This window comes from Sardina pilchardus, chromosome 17 (genome assembly GCF_963854185.1).
Source record: "Sardina pilchardus chromosome 17, fSarPil1.1, whole genome shotgun sequence".
NCBI classification, from domain to species: Eukaryota; Metazoa; Chordata; class Actinopteri; order Clupeiformes; family Clupeidae; genus Sardina; species Sardina pilchardus.
The window spans coordinates 202765-215849 of record NC_085010.1 but is presented as its reverse complement, the minus strand read 5'-3'; the positions used below and the strand labels follow the sequence as shown (position 1 = coordinate 215849).

General features: G+C 43.9%; 6 non-coding genes across 6 annotated transcripts; all 6 read right to left on the bottom strand.

The window, feature by feature from the left end:
* Positions 1-4039: 4039 nt before the first annotated feature.
* LOC134062969 (5S ribosomal RNA) lies at positions 4040-4158 on the bottom strand. The gene has a single exon (XR_009935746.1). It is a non-coding gene; the product is annotated as a 5S ribosomal RNA (ribosomal RNA).
* Positions 4159-5795: 1637 nt separating this feature from the next.
* Positions 5796-5914, bottom strand: LOC134062957 (5S ribosomal RNA). Its single transcript, XR_009935735.1, has one exon. It is a non-coding gene; the product is annotated as a 5S ribosomal RNA (ribosomal RNA).
* Positions 5915-7551: 1637 nt separating this feature from the next.
* Positions 7552-7670, bottom strand: LOC134062946 (5S ribosomal RNA). Its single transcript, XR_009935724.1, has one exon. It is a non-coding gene; the product is annotated as a 5S ribosomal RNA (ribosomal RNA).
* A 1641-nt stretch (positions 7671-9311) lies between these two features.
* On the bottom strand, positions 9312-9430 carry LOC134062934 (5S ribosomal RNA). The gene has a single exon (XR_009935713.1). It is a non-coding gene; the product is annotated as a 5S ribosomal RNA (ribosomal RNA).
* Positions 9431-11067: 1637 nt separating this feature from the next.
* Positions 11068-11186, bottom strand: LOC134062873 (5S ribosomal RNA). The gene has a single exon (XR_009935655.1). It is a non-coding gene; the product is annotated as a 5S ribosomal RNA (ribosomal RNA).
* Positions 11187-12823: 1637 nt separating this feature from the next.
* On the bottom strand, positions 12824-12942 carry LOC134062759 (5S ribosomal RNA). Its single transcript, XR_009935544.1, has one exon. It is a non-coding gene; the product is annotated as a 5S ribosomal RNA (ribosomal RNA).
* Between the last annotated feature and the right edge of the window lie 143 nt (positions 12943-13085).

Below are 13085 nucleotides of genomic sequence, written 5' to 3'. Positions count from 1 at the left end.
AACCACTTTTCACACTGACTGCCGCACCCAGAGGAAAGACGACCAACCGGAGAGGTGCCTGTGGCTTTAAGAGACTCCGTCCTGAAGACTGGAAGGAAGAACACCGTGCTTCATTTGAGCAGCTGAAATCTGCTCTCCTTGAATCTGTGATACTGGCACATCCAGACTTCAGTCGCCCATTCATCCTGTCCACAGATGCATCACTTGATGGTCTCGGAGCTGTGTTGTCTCAGGTCCCCCAGGGTGAAACCAAGGCTCGTCCCATCGCCTTTGCAAGTAAAGCACTCAGTCGTGCCCAGAGTAACTACCCTGCCCATCGTCTGGAGTTCCTGGCTCTCAAATGGTCTGTTTGTGACAAGTTTAGTCACTGGCTGAAAGGACATCATTTCTCTGTTTGGACAGACAATAACCCGTTAACCTACATCTTAACGAAGCCAAAACTTGACGCATGTGAGCAGAGGTGGGTTGCTAAAATGGCACCATACAGCTTCAGCATACAGTACATCCCTGGTAGGAAGAATGTGGTTGCAGACGCACTGAGCAGACAGCCTTTTGTTCCCGGCCGTGTCAGTGAGAGATTGGTGAGGGAGCCCTATGATCTTCTCCTGGAAGAGGCAAAGCACTTCAAGGAGGATGTTGTTCAGCATGCTTTCCATCTGAGTGCTAAGTGCCAAAGTGTGGAACCAGTGGATGCTGGCCAAGAGTTGATGTGCTGCTCCCTTTCCTCTGATGAAGTGTCAGCAGTGCTGAACGGCTACACTGAGTGGAACGCAGGTACCGAAGACAGAGTTGTTTCGTGGCTGTCCCAAGACGTGCAGAACCTAATACCACCAGGTCAAAGTCCATTACCCATGTTCACGCTGAAAGAGCTTCAGGATAAGCAGCAAGAAGACCCTGTGCTGTCTCAAGTCCTGCCGTATGTCGTGTGTGGCAGGAGGCCATCAAGACGAGAGAGGGCAAAAGAGGTGCTGAAAACCTTGAAGACTCTGAAACAGTGGGACAAGCTGAAGATCTTGGATGGAGTCTTATACCGAGTGTGCAAAGACCCACTGACTGCTAAGAAGCGACACCAGTATGTCGTCCCATCTTCCCTGTGTGAGCAGATTCTGCAAGGTGTCCATGATGAGGCTGGTCACCAAGGTCAGAGCAGGACACTCTATCTGGCCAGGCAAAGATTCTTCTGGGCTGACATGGAAAGAGATGTGCGTGAATATGTACGATGCTGCATGCGCTGTGTTGCCAGTAAGACGCCTGAGCCTGAAGGCAGAGCCCCGCTGGAAAGCATTAAGACCACTCGGCCCTTGGAGTTAGTCTGCATAGACTTCTGGTCTGCTGAAGATTCAAGCGGCAAGAGTGTGGATGTGTTAGTGATTACTGATCACTTCACGAAGATGGCCCATGCCTTCCCATGTCATGACCAGTCAGCGAAGCAGGTAGCTCGTCAACTATGGGACCGGTACTTCTGCATATATGGCTTCCCAGAGAGGGTGCATGCAGATCAGGGTGCCAACTTTGAGAGCCACTTGATAAAGGAGCTGCTGCAAGTTGCTGGTGTGAAGAAGTCCCGAACGACCGCCTACCATCCCATGGGCAATGGTCAAGTGGAACGATTCAATCGGACCCTTGGTGGCATGATCCGAGCTTTACCTCCTCGTGCAAAGCAAAAGTGGCCACAAATGCTGCAGACCTTGACGTTCGCTTACAACTGTACAGCACATGAGTCCACCGGATATGCTCCATTCTACTTGATGTATGGAAGAATTCCTCGCTTGCCAGTGGATGTGATGTTCCATAGTGTCACCAGAGATCAAGACATCACTGACTATGACACCTACGTCAAGAGAGTGAGAGCTGACTTGAAGGAAGCCCTGGCCACCGCTCAAGTTAACACAGAGGCGAGTCAACAGCGCCAAGCAGAGCAGTACAACAGACGAACAAAAGGCCGGGACATTGAGGAAGGTGACCATGTCCTGCTGGCAAACAAAGGTGAACGTGGACGGAGGAAGCTGGCTGACAGATGGGATCCCACTCTGTATCTCGTCATCTTCAAAGACTCCAAGTGTCATACATACCGGGTGAGGAACACCAGCACCGGTCAGGAGAAAGTGGTCCATCGGAATCTGATGCTGCAAGTGAGCTTCCTGCCCATTGAGGGAGAACGGGATGAACAACCGTCCTTTGATGACTCTGAATCAAGCAGTAGCCGAGACGACCTGGACTCAAAGTACGCCACACCTTCTGATGCAATGGATAAGACACAACAAACTGTGGAGTGGGTTGCCACACTGTCCCCATCTGACCGTGCTCCAATGAGTCTGTGTGATTCTGAGGATGGAGATCCAGAGCAAGTGAGATGCAGTCCAGGCACAGAGTCCATCACCAATCCTTCTGAAGCCCAGGCCCCCATGGAAGATGAGCTGCGAATTGATGACGCGGCTGGACAGAGTGTGATGACCAGAGAAAGAACTCTACCAGCCTCAGCAATTGTCACTGTCAGAACCAGGGCCGGTAGATCAGTAAAGCCAGTGAATAGATATCCCTGTATGCCTCAGAATTTTCCCACAGTTTAGCCTTAAGCATTTATCACACAGTTAGTTTTCTTAAATAGAATTTTGCCTTGAAATAAGTACTGTAAGATACCCCCCAGTTTATTAAGATAGTCATTCAAAACACGTCTGTAGGTGGTGTATAGGGCACCCCTTTAGCAAGAGAACATTAGGGAGTCTGATCAGCTTCCTGTTGTTTCTTTCCCTCTTTGTTGGGTAATACATATATTGCGAGACGATAAGTGGTCCAGGAGATATTGGTGAATGACTTTTCTTTAACTGGTCAGATGTTTCACTGTGAGGTACAAATTTTGTGAAATTCAGAGGGGAGTATGTAGCAGTGAAATATTTTATCTTTTATTTCCTTTATTTTTCTTTGTGATGAATTTCATAAAATCTTATTATACATATAAATATACATGATTATATACATAGAAATTCCTATACACTGTTCCTTTAATTGCGCGCGATGTTGCTAAGCAACCCATGTTTACAGCATTCCTCAGTTGCCCAATGGATGCTGTAAACGGTAAGCCGCTATAATTTTCTCCCGATAGAAAATTACATTAATTACATTAATTATTTATTTAAAAGTATTGTTCTTGAACAGAAAACAGTGTCACAATCTTTTATAAGCATAATTTAATCACTTGTAACCCTGTTTTAGCGAACGTGTAAGAGAAATCAATAACTTTAGCGTTTATAGTGTCTTCCTCTACCGTAATGTAAACAATGATTGTATATAAGGTTATCTTTAGTCCACAACAAGTAAAAACGATGTCATTACCTCCTGTTGTATACATGATCATATTGTATCTGTTTTGAGTAATATATATAGCTTTGAAAATGGTTAAAATAGTTCTTACGGTTAGACATTTCATTAGCGTTCACTGGAATTTGCCGTTACTGTGTGTAGGGGATTGGAGAGGATCCGCTGTGCGTGTGCGCATTCTTATCTGAAACTGCTCCATTCTCTGTCCAGGTACGAAGTGACTTAACGGTTGTTTTAAGATAAAGTGGGTTCTGTCATCTATATTGTGTACCTTATGTCACTGTGTATTATTATAGATATTACATTATTTATTTATATGACTAGTATGTATGGCCTGTGCAAAGCCAGCCTAAGCCCAAGATGAAGGCCTATCTGTAGGCCTGTTGTATATGAGCTTGTGAATTGTCTCCTGTATTGTATTGTATTATTGTCATTTATACCCATCATCATATGTATAACTTGTTGTTCATAATTACTTATATGAGTTGCCCAATGGATGCTGTAAACGGGGATTGGAGAGGATCCGCTGTGCGTGTGCGCATTCTTATCTGAAACTGCTCCATTCTCTGTCCAGTAAACAGATATTGCAGATACCCCATCCCTGTGTGTGTGTGTACATCATTCCTGTCCATTCAACTGGTCTGAACCGATACACATCTGCTACACACGCACAGACAGACAGCCTGAAAAAAAAAAAGTTGCACTGGCTGATGGAGAGAAAAGCTTACGGCACCTGGTATTCCCAGGCGGTCTCCCATCCAAGTACTAACCAGGCCCGACGCTGCTTAGCTTCCGAGATCGGACGAGATCGGGCGTGTTCAGCGTGGTATGGCCGTAAGCGAAAGCAACCGGCCAAAGTAACCTACTTAAAGCTCCCCAACCCGGGTTGGAGACGCGTGTGTTGTGAAAGGTGAGGTACGCTACAGTATGTGTTCATGAAAACAAGGGCGCATTTTCCGCGTGGAGTTCAACTTTGAAAGTGAAGAATACAACAAATGGCATTTAAAACTTGGTAACATTTCCAATAACTGTTCCTTCTTTATCCTAAAAACGAAGGGTACTGACAGAAGAGTTTGGTTAGGCAAGTGCATATACTTTACTCACAGTTCAACACACATAGGGCAGCTTTATCTCTGATTAAAACGCTCACAGATTTGTTTAGAAGCTAAAGAAATTGTAATGGTGACATAGCATGGCAAAAACCACTTGGTGTACACCATTTGAAACTACCACAAGTAAATTAGAAAACGTCACTGGAGTAAAAAAAAAAAAAAAAGCTCAGCTTTTCAAACAAAGATGATACTCAAAGCTAAGGAGAGAAATCAGTGTCTGGCCATGCATGAGAATATAAAACCACTAAGTATTTGATGGGATATAAAAAATAAAATAAAAAATCCTTTTTTTAAGCGGAGCGAAAACACAGGGGATGTTTCATTGGAGAGAACAACCCTAATTTACAATTCATGAAATATAAGCTTCGTTTTAGAAACGTAGCCTCTCAATGAAAACAACGTACACATACCGGTCGGGATGCAGACGCTCCGAGTTGGGTCTCTGGCCAGTTAGGATTGCGCCTTCAGGTCATGTGTTGTGAAGAGGGTTGTTTCATGGATCCGCTTTGCTTCAACTTCGCCACGGAGAAAGTAAAAACAACTGCTCCAACTGCAGTTCTCTACTGGTGTGCTAGAGTCACTGGCAGCCAATGATCCATACATGTCCACAAATGTACACTAACGACGGAAAGCGTGGCGCTCCCTCCGGCGACGGAGACGTGAATGAGCGCTTCTCCTTAGCGCACGGTTTATATAGGCCTTATACGTAATAGTAGACACACGTCAATCGAATGCTGCATCTAATACGACAACATAGGCTATGTAGTAGCAACTGCTGTCAAGCAAAACTTCATGAAGCACGCTGATATTAGCTTTTCAAATATCAATTCGCTGTGCGTAAAAACAGGAACTTTGGTCACTCGCTCTACTCGGACATCCTGAAACGAGTAACCTACAGTTGTTCAGGAAAACACCACAATATCTGGGATGTCGACAGCCATGCAGACTGTAGGCTATTATCCATACTCAGGCAGTGTTGAAAAAATGACTTTGCAGCTCTTGGGCGAATGAACACAGCGAGACCGGGAATTGTACAAAACGGTGAAAACTAAAGGGACATAGAAAACAAAGCTGTCACCCCCCAAAAATAAGCTAAACATTCCAGATGAAAACAAGCACTAAAACTCCCCCAATCCGCCAACTGTTGACAGTCAACTCGTGCAATTTTGTTCGACCTGTTGCTGGCTTAGCCTATATTTCCTACCTATGCATTTAGTTATTTATTTATTTATTTATTTATTTATTTTGCTTTCAAACGGAGGAAGCAAATATTCAAAGGGGTTGGAACATCTACGTACTAGGGAGCAGGCACGCACAGACAGACAGCCTGAAAAAAAAAAAGTTGCACTGGCTGATGGAGAGAAAAGCTTACGGCACCTGGTATTCCCAGGCGGTCTCCCATCCAAGTACTAACCAGGCCCGACGCTGCTTAGCTTCCGAGATCGGACGAGATCGGGCGTGTTCAGCGTGGTATGGCCGTAAGCGAAAGCAACCGGCCAAAGTAACCTACTTAAAGCTCCCCAACCCGGGTTGGAGACGCGTGTGTTGTGAAAGGTGAGGTACGCTACAGTATGTGTTCATGAAAACAAGGGCGCATTTTCCGCGTGGAGTTCAACTTTGAAAGTGAAGAATACAACAAATGGCATTTAAAACTTGGTAACATTTCCAATAACTGTTCCTTCTTTATCCTAAAAACGAAGGGTACTGACAGAAGAGTTTGGTTAGGCAAGTGCATATACTTTACTCACAGTTCAACACACATAGGGCAGCTTTATCTCTGATTAAAACGCTCACAGATTTGTTTAGAAGCTAAAGAAATTGTAATGGTGACATAGCATGGCAAAAACCACTTGGTGTACACCATTTGAAACTACCACAAGTAAATTAGAAAACGTCACTGGAGTAAAAAAAAAAAAAAAAGCTCAGCTTTTCAAACAAAGATGATACTCAAAGCTAAGGAGAGAAATCAGTGTCTGGCCATGCATGAGAATATAAAACCACTAAGTATTTGATGGGATATAAAAAATAAAATAAAAAATCCTTTTTTTAAGCGGAGCGAAAACACAGGGGATGTTTCATTGGAGAGAACAACCCTAATTTACAATTCATGAAATATAAGCTTCGTTTTAGAAACGTAGCCTCTCAATGAAAACAACGTACACATACCGGTCGGGATGCAGACGCTCCGAGTTGGGTCTCTGGCCAGTTAGGATTGCGCCTTCAGGTCATGTGTTGTGAAGAGGGTTGTTTCATGGATCCGCTTTGCTTCAACTTCGCCACGGAGAAAGTAAAAACAACTGCTCCAACTGCAGTTCTCTACTGGTGTGCTAGAGTCACTGGCAGCCAATGATCCATACATGTCCACAAATGTACACTAACGACGGAAAGCGTGGCGCTCCCTCCGGCGACGGAGACGTGAATGAGCGCTTCTCCTTAGCGCACGGTTTATATAGGCCTTATACGTAATAGTAGACACACGTCAATCGAATGCTGCATCTAATACGACAACATAGGCTATGTAGTAGCAACTGCTGTCAAGCAAAACTTCATGAAGCACGCTGATATTAGCTTTTCAAATATCAATTCGCTGTGCGTAAAAACAGGAACTTTGGTCACTCGCTCTACTCGGACATCCTGAAACGAGTAACCTACAGTTGTTCAGGAAAACACCACAATATCTGGGATGTCGACAGCCATGCAGACTGTAGGCTATTATCCATACTCAGGCAGTGTTGAAAAAATGACTTTGCAGCTCTTGGGCGAATGAACACAGCGAGACCGGGAATTGTACAAAACGGTGAAAACTAAAGGGACATAGAAAACAAAGCTGTCACCCCCCAAAAATAAGCTAAACATTCCAGATGAAAACAAGCACTAAAACTCCCCCAATCCGCCAACTGTTGACAGTCAACTCGTGCAATTTTGTTCGACCTGTTGCTGGCTTAGCCTATATTTCCTACCTATGCATTTAGTTATTTATTTATTTATTTATTTATTTATTTTGCTTTCAAACGGAGGAAGCAAATATTCAAAGGGGTTGGAACATCTACGTACTAGGGAGCAGGCACGCACAGACAGACAGCCTGAAAAAAAAAAAGTTGCACTGGCTGATGGAGAGAAAAGCTTACGGCACCTGGTATTCCCAGGCGGTCTCCCATCCAAGTACTAACCAGGCCCGACGCTGCTTAGCTTCCGAGATCGGACGAGATCGGGCGTGTTCAGCGTGGTATGGCCGTAAGCGAAAGCAACCGGCCAAAGTAACCTACTTAAAGCTCCCCAACCCGGGTTGGAGACGCGTGTGTTGTGAAAGGTGAGGTACGCTACAGTATGTGTTCATGAAAACAAGGGCGCATTTTCCGCGTGGAGTTCAACTTTGAAAGTGAAGAATACAACAAATGGCATTTAAAACTTGGTAACATTTCCAATAACTGTTCCTTCTTTATCCTAAAAACGAAGGGTACTGACAGAAGAGTTTGGTTAGGCAAGTGCATATACTTTACTCACAGTTCAACACACATAGGGCAGCTTTATCTCTGATTAAAACGCTCACAGATTTGTTTAGAAGCTAAAGAAATTGTAATGGTGACATAGCATGGCAAAAACCACTTGGTGTACACCATTTGAAACTACCACAAGTAAATTAGAAAACGTCACTGGAGTAAAAAAAAAAAAAAAAGCTCAGCTTTTCAAACAAAGATGATACTCAAAGCTAAGGAGAGAAATCAGTGTCTGGCCATGCATGAGAATATAAAACCACTAAGTATTTGATGGGATATAAAAAATAAAATAAAAAATCCTTTTTTTAAGCGGAGCGAAAACACAGGGGATGTTTCATTGGAGAGAACAACCCTAATTTACAATTCATGAAATATAAGCTTCGTTTTAGAAACGTAGCCTCTCAATGAAAACAACGTACACATACCGGTCGGGATGCAGACGCTCCGAGTTGGGTCTCTGGCCAGTTAGGATTGCGCCTTCAGGTCATGTGTTGTGAAGAGGGTTGTTTCATGGATCCGCTTTGCTTCAACTTCGCCACGGAGAAAGTAAAAACAACTGCTCCAACTGCAGTTCTCTACTGGTGTGCTAGAGTCACTGGCAGCCAATGATCCATACATGTCCACAAATGTACACTAACGACGGAAAGCGTGGCGCTCCCTCCGGCGACGGAGACGTGAATGAGCGCTTCTCCTTAGCGCACGGTTTATATAGGCCTTATACGTAATAGTAGACACACGTCAATCGAATGCTGCATCTAATACGACAACATAGGCTATGTAGTAGCAACTGCTGTCAAGCAAAACTTCATGAAGCACGCTGATATTAGCTTTTCAAATATCAATTCGCTGTGCGTAAAAACAGGAACTTTGGTCACTCGCTCTACTCGGACATCCTGAAACGAGTAACCTACAGTTGTTCAGGAAAACACCACAATATCTGGGATGTCGACAGCCATGCAGACTGTAGGCTATTATCCATACTCAGGCAGTGTTGAAAAAATGACTTTGCAGCTCTTGGGCGAATGAACACAGCGAGACCGGGAATTGTACAAAACGGTGAAAACTAAAGGGACATAGAAAACAAAGCTGTCACCCCCCAAAAATAAGCTAAACATTCCAGATGAAAACAAGCACTAAAACTCCCCCAATCCGCCAACTGTTGACAGTCAACTCGTGCAATTTTGTTCGACCTGTTGCTGGCTTAGCCTATATTTCCTACCTATGCATTTAGTTATTTATTTATTTATTTATTTATTTATTTATTTTGCTTTCAAACGGAGGAAGCAAATATTCAAAGGGGTTGGAACATCTACGTACTAGGGAGCAGGCACGCACAGACAGACAGCCTGAAAAAAAAAAAGTTGCACTGGCTGATGGAGAGAAAAGCTTACGGCACCTGGTATTCCCAGGCGGTCTCCCATCCAAGTACTAACCAGGCCCGACGCTGCTTAGCTTCCGAGATCGGACGAGATCGGGCGTGTTCAGCGTGGTATGGCCGTAAGCGAAAGCAACCGGCCAAAGTAACCTACTTAAAGCTCCCCAACCCGGGTTGGAGACGCGTGTGTTGTGAAAGGTGAGGTACGCTACAGTATGTGTTCATGAAAACAAGGGCGCATTTTCCGCGTGGAGTTCAACTTTGAAAGTGAAGAATACAACAAATGGCATTTAAAACTTGGTAACATTTCCAATAACTGTTCCTTCTTTATCCTAAAAACGAAGGGTACTGACAGAAGAGTTTGGTTAGGCAAGTGCATATACTTTACTCACAGTTCAACACACATAGGGCAGCTTTATCTCTGATTAAAACGCTCACAGATTTGTTTAGAAGCTAAAGAAATTGTAATGGTGACATAGCATGGCAAAAACCACTTGGTGTACACCATTTGAAACTACCACAAGTAAATTAGAAAACGTCACTGGAGTAAAAAAAAAAAAAAAAGCTCAGCTTTTCAAACAAAGATGATACTCAAAGCTAAGGAGAGAAATCAGTGTCTGGCCATGCATGAGAATATAAAACCACTAAGTATTTGATGGGATATAAAAAATAAAATAAAAAATCCTTTTTTTAAGCGGAGCGAAAACACAGGGGATGTTTCATTGGAGAGAACAACCCTAATTTACAATTCATGAAATATAAGCTTCGTTTTAGAAACGTAGCCTCTCAATGAAAACAACGTACACATACCGGTCGGGATGCAGACGCTCCGAGTTGGGTCTCTGGCCAGTTAGGATTGCGCCTTCAGGTCATGTGTTGTGAAGAGGGTTGTTTCATGGATCCGCTTTGCTTCAACTTCGCCACGGAGAAAGTAAAAACAACTGCTCCAACTGCAGTTCTCTACTGGTGTGCTAGAGTCACTGGCAGCCAATGATCCATACATGTCCACAAATGTACACTAACGACGGAAAGCGTGGCGCTCCCTCCGGCGACGGAGACGTGAATGAGCGCTTCTCCTTAGCGCACGGTTTATATAGGCCTTATACGTAATAGTAGACACACGTCAATCGAATGCTGCATCTAATACGACAACATAGGCTATGTAGTAGCAACTGCTGTCAAGCAAAACTTCATGAAGCACGCTGATATTAGCTTTTCAAATATCAATTCGCTGTGCGTAAAAACAGGAACTTTGGTCACTCGCTCTACTCGGACATCCTGAAACGAGTAACCTACAGTTGTTCAGGAAAACACCACAATATCTGGGATGTCGACAGCCATGCAGACTGTAGGCTATTATCCATACTCAGGCAGTGTTGAAAAAATGACTTTGCAGCTCTTGGGCGAATGAACACAGCGAGACCGGGAATTGTACAAAACGGTGAAAACTAAAGGGACATAGAAAACAAAGCTGTCACCCCCCAAAAATAAGCTAAACATTCCAGATGAAAACAAGCACTAAAACTCCCCCAATCCGCCAACTGTTGACAGTCAACTCGTGCAATTTTGTTCGACCTGTTGCTGGCTTAGCCTATATTTCCTACCTATGCATTTAGTTATTTATTTATTTATTTATTTATTTATTTTGCTTTCAAACGGAGGAAGCAAATATTCAAAGGGGTTGGAACATCTACGTACTAGGGAGCAGGCACGCACAGACAGACAGCCTGAAAAAAAAAAAGTTGCACTGGCTGATGGAGAGAAAAGCTTACGGCACCTGGTATTCCCAGGCGGTCTCCCATCCAAGTACTAACCAGGCCCGACGCTGCTTAGCTTCCGAGATCGGACGAGATCGGGCGTGTTCAGCGTGGTATGGCCGTAAGCGAAAGCAACCGGCCAAAGTAACCTACTTAAAGCTCCCCAACCCGGGTTGGAGACGCGTGTGTTGTGAAAGGTGAGGTACGCTACAGTATGTGTTCATGAAAACAAGGGCGCATTTTCCGCGTGGAGTTCAACTTTGAAAGTGAAGAATACAACAAATGGCATTTAAAACTTGGTAACATTTCCAATAACTGTTCCTTCTTTATCCTAAAAACGAAGGGTACTGACAGAAGAGTTTGGTTAGGCAAGTGCATATACTTTACTCACAGTTCAACACACATAGGGCAGCTTTATCTCTGATTAAAACGCTCACAGATTTGTTTAGAAGCTAAAGAAATTGTAATGGTGACATAGCATGGCAAAAACCACTTGGTGTACACCATTTGAAACTACCACAAGTAAATTAGAAAACGTCACTGGAGTAAAAAAAAAAAAAAAAGCTCAGCTTTTCAAACAAAGATGATACTCAAAGCTAAGGAGAGAAATCAGTGTCTGGCCATGCATGAGAATATAAAACCACTAAGTATTTGATGGGATATAAAAAATAAAATAAAAAATCCTTTTTTTAAGCGGAGCGAAAACACAGGGGATGTTTCATTGGAGAGAACAACCCTAATTTACAATTCATGAAATATAAGCTTCGTTTTAGAAACGTAGCCTCTCAATGAAAACAACGTACACATACCGGTCGGGATGCAGACGCTCCGAGTTGGGTCTCTGGCCAGTTAGGATTGCGCCTTCAGGTCATGTGTTGTGAAGAGGGTTGTTTCATGGATCCGCTTTGCTTCAACTTCGCCACGGAGAAAGTAAAAACAACTGCTCCAACTGCAGTTCTCTACTGGTGTGCTAGAGTCACTGGCAGCCAATGATCCATACATGTCCACAAATGTACACTAACGACGGAAAGCGTGGCGCTCCCTCCGGCGACGGAGACGTGAATGAGCGCTTCTCCTTAGCGCACGGTTTATATAGGCCTTATACGTAATAGTAGACACACGTCAATCGAATGCTGCATCTAATACGACAACATAGGCTATGTAGTAGCAACTGCTGTCAAGCAAAACTTCATGAAGCACGCTGATATTAGCTTTTCAAATATCAATTCGCTGTGCGTAAAAACAGGAACTTTGGTCACTCGCTCTACTCGGACATCCTGAAACGAGTAACCTACAGTTGTTCAGGAAAACACCACAATATCTGGGATGTCGACAGCCATGCAGACTGTAGGCTATTATCCATACTCAGGCAGTGTTGAAAAAATGACTTTGCAGCTCTTGGGCGAATGAACACAGCGAGACCGGGAATTGTACAAAACGGTGAAAACTAAAGGGACATAGAAAACAAAGCTGTCACCCCCCAAAAATAAGCTAAACATTCCAGATGAAAACAAGCACTAAAACTCCCCCAATCCGCCAACTGTTGACAGTCAACTCGTGCAATTTTGTTCGACCTGTTGCTGGCTTAGCCTATATTTCCTACCTATGCATTTAGTTATTTATTTATTTATTTATTTATTTATTTTGCTTTCAAACGGAGGAAGCAAATATTCAAAGGGGTTGGAACATCTACGTACTAGGGAGCAGGCACGCACAGACAGACAGCCTGAAAAAAAAAAAGTTGCACTGGCTGATGGAGAGAAAAGCTTACGGCACCTGGTATTCCCAGGCGGTCTCCCATCCAAGTACTAACCAGGCCCGACGCTGCTTAGCTTCCGAGATCGGACGAGATCGGGCGTGTTCAGCGTGGTATGGCCGTAAGCGAAAGCAACCGGCCAAAGTAACCTACTTAAAGCTCCCCAACCCGGGTTGGAGACGCGTGTGTTGTGAAAGGTGAGGTACGCTACAGTATGTGTTCATGAAAACAAGGGCGCATTTTCCGCGTGGAGTTCAACTTTGAAAGTGA